General features: G+C 34.0%; 1 protein-coding gene across 2 annotated transcripts in view; it reads left to right on the top strand.

Moving 5' to 3' along the window:
* LOC106457261 (AT-rich interactive domain-containing protein 2-like) overlaps positions 1 to 7,602 on the top strand; it is an 82,250-nt gene that overhangs the window by 66,163 nt on the left and 8,485 nt on the right. The window lies entirely within an intron of this gene.

The following is a 7,602-nucleotide window of genomic DNA, read 5'->3' as shown; positions in this document are numbered from 1 at the left end:
AAGAAGCTTACTGTGACTGTAAACAGTAGTATTTTGAGCTAGGAACCTCTGGATATCATTTCACTTTATTATTTGTAATCATACAGCAGGTTTGGCCATTTTACTGGTTAAACACTATTGGTTAATTAATAAATATGGTCCACTATCTTATTTATTTGTTTTTGTTTTATTATTTTACTTAATTGAATGTAAATTACATGAAAATAAAAAGAACCCATTTATGAGTTCATAGTTTGTCTCCAGCCTACTGACAACAACAAAGCCAGTGCTGCCATTTTGATGTGTGTATTGTAAATAAATAATATTACCAGTCATTATATCAAATAACTATCCTTTTTTTTTCAATAATATGCAATTATTATGAAGTTATATTGCAAGCTTAAAAAAATCATAGACTTTGGCTGAATAAAACTGAAGACTATAATTATACAGCATAGTATAACATCACTCACCTATAAAGGTTTCAAAAGGTGAAGTGTAGGGACCCATTAAACTCATGCATTATATTATATTAATATGCACATAATGCTTACAAAATATGTAAAAAGATAAGATATATTAGGCTGTGATAGAATAAATAAAATTTTTTATTGTTTAGATTGAACACAGCAATTTTGAAGCTGTTGTTAGGGAAGTAATTCCAAGATGCTCCTGTAAGTAGAGGTGGGACTAAGGGCTAAAAAAGGAATAACTTTGGATAATACATAAGTATTTATGGCACTTAACACGAGAACCTCCAAGGCCATCAGTTTGATGGTTCATTTTTAAAATTTAAATATCTTTGCGAGTATGAAAGATATGCTGTTGTCTATTCATGGATTTTATGAAATCCATATATTAAATACCCCGATGGTGTTTCAAAGGATAATTTAAAAAAGTTATAATTACATTTACCTAGAACTGCCAAAGACCTGTCAATTTGACTGCTATTTACATTACATGTTTTTACTTATAACTACATACAATTCGAGTTTTGTGTTTTTATGTTGCAAATAGCCTGCAGTTTCAGTATAGATGCCTGTTTTTATTTCTGTCTTCAACTGAGCTCCCAGCTCTTTGATTATATTTTGGACCTTAAAATCTCAAAGAACAAATGTTTGTTTGGTGGCTGATGTGAATTAATTTTGACATAGTCTACCTGTAATCCTAGCAGTTCTTGTGAGAAGTGGCACCTGCTTGTCTGTCAATTTGAATATATCATAACCTAGCCTGCTTATAATTTATCAATTACCATAAGAAGTGGCACCTGCTTGTCTGTTGATTTGAGTATATCATAACCTAGCCTGCTTATAATTTATCAATTCCCATAAGAAGTGGCACCTGCTTGTCTATTGATTTGAGTATATCATAACCTAGCCTGCTTATAATTTATCAATTACCATAAGAAGTGGCATCTGCTTGTCTGTTGATTTGAGTATATCATAATATTGTCTACCTATAATTTTATCAATTCCTGTGAGAAGTGGAGCCTGCTTGATTGTCAATTTTAGTATATACAGTAACAATTCTTACAGAAACTCAAAAATGGCTCAAAGAAAACAAATGTCTGCTCAACAAGTGATAGAGATGCTCACAACTTTCTCGGAAAATGATTCTGATATGGGCAATGTGAGGGATCACAAAAGCAATGAGTCGTGGATTTGTTTGTGGTTCTTGTTTGTGGCCATTTGCTGTATTTTACAATGTCCTGGATCTGGCAGCTATCAGTTCTTTTCATTTGTGCAAGGAATGCACTGAAGAAAGTATAAGTAGGAGGGATTTCATCTTGAAGCTAGCCTCAGAGCTCCAACAAAGCACCAACCATCTCAGCCTGAATCTGGTGCTGTATCCAGTGAAAAATGTAAAAGAAATCAATGCCAGATAGCTAAATGCTGTAAAAACAGTTCTTCAGATAAATGTGCCCTGTGTAAAAGACTTGTATTTGGTAAAAGCACATTGAAATTTGAAAAGTTTCCGGGTGTGAATTGTGCCACTTAGGCTAGTTTATAATGGGAATCACGTAATTTTCTTCACAGTTTTTACTAACATATACTGTTTAGAATAATTTACGTACTAGTTTCTATTTAAAGTTTTGTATGTACATATAGCTGTTTATACTTGCATACTAACTTGTTTCTTTTTCATATGTTTATTTTATTATAGCATTTAAATTGCACAATTGCTCATTTTAATTAGGTGTTTTGGCTGTAATTACATTTAAACTTTTGAGTTGTATCCAGTAATTTGTCTTTCATTTTAATACTGATGTTGTAGTATGTAGCAGTCAAAATAATGGTAATATGACAGTTATAGGTATGAGTGAAACCCTGACAGTCTTAATGTTACTATAAGTTTTGCATTATTTGACCAGTCATTTGACTGATGTGTCAATCCTGTCATAAAGTTTGCTCACTGTGAAGATATATGTGTCCATGTAGCTACTTTAAATGACAAATTGGTTAAATTTTAATGTCAAAATTAACAAACCTTTCAAAAAATCTACTTATTTTTTAAAAAATTAGATCAACTGATTAAGTAGAAAGTAATAAAAAATATTAAGATATATTACTTTGTAGTTAATGATAAAGAAAACACATGTTCAACATTTAGTAGTGCATTTAATATTAATGGAAAATTAAGTCCTGCTCTCTGTGAGCTTGGTAAGGCTTTATATAAGTAATTCATAGTGGAAATTTAATAGTTTTAATATTGACAGCAACTATACATAAATTGCTGTAACCAATGAAACTTGCTTATTATGAGTCAGTGTAATTTATCCATCTCTTATGGTTAGCTATAATTTAATACAAATGATCAGAAAATGTAAAAGTAGTTTAAAGTAACTTTCCAGACATAATTACATATAAACAACAAAGTGTCAGATATTCAATAATGACACATAATGAGGGTGAGTGATACTAAAATCAGTTAAATGAAACACATTGTTTATTTGTATATCTTAAACAGATAAAGAGCTCTATATGTTTCAACATGGCCATCACATCATTTTCAGAAGATGACTTGGTGGTCATTGTAATACACAAGGCCACTTGTCATCAGGTAAATATGGTGAGAGCTAATTCAAAGTTAAAATTGACACATCTCTTAGTTTCATGTTGTTGTTGTTTTCTATCTTGCATTAAAGTTTCACATAAACAATAGTATTTTGAATTAAAACTATAACTCAAAAATAGAATAAAATAAAGTAAGACATCAGATGGATTTGATCAGTGTTAAGTACAGTTACAAGTACAGATTGACAGCACAAACAAAGGAAGACTATTTTAATCCTTACTCATCTTAGTGTGTTTAAATATTTTTGGGAACAGTTTGTCATGTGATTAAGTTTTGAGATAGCAAATTCTACTTTTATTTTGTTATGGATTTCTTTACCATTTATTTATTGTTCCTTCTGTTGTTTAGTTCAACTATGAATTTTTAATTATATTAAAGTGCTAATTCACCTTCTAGCTAGAACATGTTGAATTTCAGTGTGTTTGTATTATGAAACTAACACAAGCTTCCCCTAGTGGTGACATACAGATATTAATGTTATGAAGATTATGTAAATTACTAGTAACATGAGATGTAACCCCATGGTTTAACAACTAATTAAAATCCATGCCTTGAGCTTAAACTAGATAGTTCATGAGATACAGTGAAAACAAATTACTGCTGATTGTTATTGATCTTGAAGTGGTTTAATTTTGGAATATTGTATTTTTTTTAGAATTAGGGTTTTTATTCTAGTTCTTTTTCTTAATTCCTTTATTTATAGAAGTTAATAACATTGATATATATATATGTTGTATTGTTCATTAATGTTTGTATAAAGTCCTGGCCAGGCACTCATCTATTAACTGTTTTTGTTTTTTTGTAACTGATAAAATTTGTATTCCAGTTGTTTGAAAGTTTTGTTTTGGATTTCTGTGATTGTTAAAGTTTAATAGATTCTTTTTATTTCACTCTGGTTGTAGTGGCATTTTGTTTTAGTTCATTTTTTATAAATTTATTGGTATGCAATCAATTTCACTTATGCTTGATTGGTAGGCAGTAGTTATCTAACATTCTTGGTTTTATTAACAGCTGACTTTATATTAAATGCTAAGCAGTTAACTAAATTAATAACTGAAAATGAACTGAACAGTCACTTTACTGGCTGCATTATATGGCAGACTTATGCCTGCTGTATCTTCAGATTTGTATCAGTTTAATTTGCTGCTCTTTTCCTGGTGAAAATGGAAACTGAAGTTGCTTAATCTTTATTATTGAATTTTGTACTCATCCCAGTTTTTCTACTTCCTTAAAATCTATAGGTTAAAGAAAATCAGTCTTCAGTATATGCAATATTGCAGCTTTCTTATTGAAAATGTATAGTAACTTCCTCGCAATCCATCACCATACTAATTAAGCATATACTTGGATTTGATTTATATCTATCAGAGGAATGTAAAAACATCACCTGTAAATAAACTATCAACATTCTGATACGATATCTTACCTCCTCCCACAAAATAGCTTTTCTCAATTAGTACTGCCCTCTATTGGCACAAATTTTCAATGCTTGCCACTAGCCTTCCACCTCCTGCTTCTGCACATCCATATGCAAATGACCATGTAGCAGCTCTCCACCAATAAGAGGACAACACAACACCTATCGTAATCAGTGCCCTCTTTACATTTGCACTCGTTAATCACTTTTCGATTGGCAGTAGTACTGTACAGACGTGCTGGTTTTTGCTCGAGGATTTGTTGACGTTATACTACAGACTTGGTTTTTCTTTACTATATATTTAAATTTTCACATTTTGGAATTGTAAGAGGTTGATTTTTCCATCTTTTCTTAAATTTTGGCTAGTGTATTATGGATCCCTCTCTGTGGCAAGTGGTGTCAGACCAGGTATACTTTTTTTGAAAATCTGCACTGTCCATCCTATGAGCATTTTCAATGTCAATTACACTGTAGCCTTTCCTGCTGCAGAGCTGATGTATAATTCCAGATGCTGTGAGATGTTGGTTGTGTCTCCCCCTTCTATTGTCATCTATGCCTAAACAATTGCATCACAGGCTTGGGTTATGCACACCTTAGAGATGGGGTGTTTCATTGGACTACTAGTAGTTCTCTCTAGTGGTTTTTGCTTCATAAATATGTTTGTTCCGGACTGTACATTCATGGCTAACATGAGTAAAGTAGACAAAGATTGTTGCCCATCTCTGATGCTTTGTGGTATTGAGACACTTCCTACTATGGATGTGATGTACAATTCCAGATGTCACCAGGTTTTGGTTGAATGACTCCATTGACGTGGTAGCTGTGCTTTTTAAAATAGAGTTTCACGGTCACCCATTGCACTATCTCCAATGATGAGGTACATTAGACTTTCTAAAGCATTTTCCCCTCTTTTCTTCTAGTGGAATATGGGAGTCCTTACAACTTATCAGTTCCTAGCTGCTGGAGTGGTGGACCATGGAGGCTTGTCCTCCTGAGTGATGAATTATACCACTCAGTTGAGAGTAGAGCGGTGGCATTTTGCAGGTGTTAATAGCGTATAGCACTTCCTACCGTGGACCTGATATACAATTTCAGATACCACCAGGTTTTGGTTGTAGCACTATGCCATATTACTGTCTATATATTTGACCAATTGCTTTTTCCTACCGTGGCATTTCTCCTTCCTACCATCTATAATTGCAGTTTGCCCCTCAGGCTGAGATGTTCCTCCTACCTACATTCCTGGTGTAAGTCCTCACATGTGTGGTGGCCAGTATCCCTCCTCCTACTGTGCACTGGATGAAAAATGCACACTGCCACCAAGTTTTGGATTGGAGATGCACCACAAGTTTACAGTCCCTCTTCTTACTGTCTGCTGTATGTCAGTTATCAGTGGTTCTGATGTTGGTTGTAGCTGGATGCAACACAGGTTTTCCCACTTGCACATGGCTGGGTATCATCTTCCTATCGCAGAATGGAAGTACCATACCTGTTGCTGTCAGGTTTTGGACTGGAGATGTCATCTCACAGGGGCTTTCCACCTTCCTACCATCTGCTGGATGTCGGTTCCCAGCGGATCTGGTGTTGGTTGTGTTGGAAATGTGTACAAGTGGAGACAGATTTGGGTACAGAAGTTCGTCTTCTCTACCAATTCCAGTTTCGACATGAAGAGGTATGTGATCTTCTACCTACTGAGGATCTGATTTACCATTCCAGATACTGCCTGGTGTTGGTTGAGGTCGAACTACCACTACGTTCTGTCTCGCCCTAGCCCCTCAACACTCAGGGGTCCTATTAATTGGTCATACATATTCTGATATTCCTTCATGTTTTTCCGCCTTTTATGTTCGTGACACTGTCATAAAAGAGCAAAGAGTATGACTGAATCAGATGTGGTGCAGTCTTTCGCTGAGGAGTTTTTATCTCCTTTGGTCTCTCTATGGGTGCTTCCTAAAGGGGGATAATTTTTTTAACTGGCCCTCCACCAGTTCAATGTGGGATTCTAGCTATTTTGTGAGTGGAGGTATGGTATTGTATTGGAAGTTAGCATTTTATTACAATGAAAATGTCTTTCCAATAGATACGTACCTCCTTTCACATTTCACACCCATCTTCCCCATTTCCAGTAATATAATGGTGTAGGTTATCTGACCAATCTCAAAGTGATTAACAAGTGCAAATGTGAAGAGTACTAGTTACAATAGAGGTTGTGTCACACTCCTATTGGTGGAAGGCTGCTGCATGGTCATTTGCATGTGGATATGCAGAAGTGGAGGGGTGGAAGGCTAAAGGTGAGCGTGGAAAATTTGTGCCGATAGAGGGCAGTACTAATCGAGAAAAGCTATTTTGTGAGAGGAGATATCTATCAGACATACCTTTTCAGTGTAGGAATATCTTAATTCGTACATATATAACATTTGGTAAGACTAGTTTAGCTTTTTAATAATGATGGTTTATTTTTATATTACTCTCCAGAAATTGATTATTTCTGTTTTATAATATACATGTAATGATCCAAAATAGATAAAAAGCAATCTTTCCTAACTGAGGCTTAAACCCATGATGTCTGCTCATTCCAACTGAAGAAGTATGGCTTGAGTCCCAAACATAGAAATATATATTCATCTTTACTTTTACAAAAAACACAGCCAATTCCATATATATACAATATCCGTTCACTTGCCCTTGGATATGATATATATGCAATAAAGTATTTTATTATACCATGTTTTGAATATCATGTTATCCCTATATTATACTTAGAAACTATTTATGGGCAAGATAAGTTTATTTATTTTTCACTTAAGATGTACTGCTGTGGCACACTGGTTTTGAAAGATTATTTTAATACTATTAACTTGTGTTTATCTAAAGAAATCTGTGTATGTCATGAGAGTAAATATACACCTGGAAAAAAGTTAAGCACCCCCAAATATTTTTCAGGATTGCTTATTGAAAATAAGGTTTAATTTTCATGATGTTGAGCAATGTTCTTAATTTCAAACATAATTAAAAGGATGTGAGCGTTCAGGTGTGACATTTAAATCAGGCGCGTTTTTTTCCCCTTTCTTCACGTCCAATATGCACTATTTTCTCGTGCATCAAATCGGTATTTAAGTCCCGAATTTCTG

Source organism: Limulus polyphemus, unplaced genomic scaffold, assembly GCF_000517525.1.
Source record: "Limulus polyphemus unplaced genomic scaffold, Limulus_polyphemus-2.1.2 Scaffold309, whole genome shotgun sequence".
NCBI classification, from domain to species: domain Eukaryota; kingdom Metazoa; phylum Arthropoda; class Merostomata; order Xiphosura; family Limulidae; genus Limulus; species Limulus polyphemus.
This window is presented reverse-complemented; position numbering and strand designations above follow the sequence as displayed.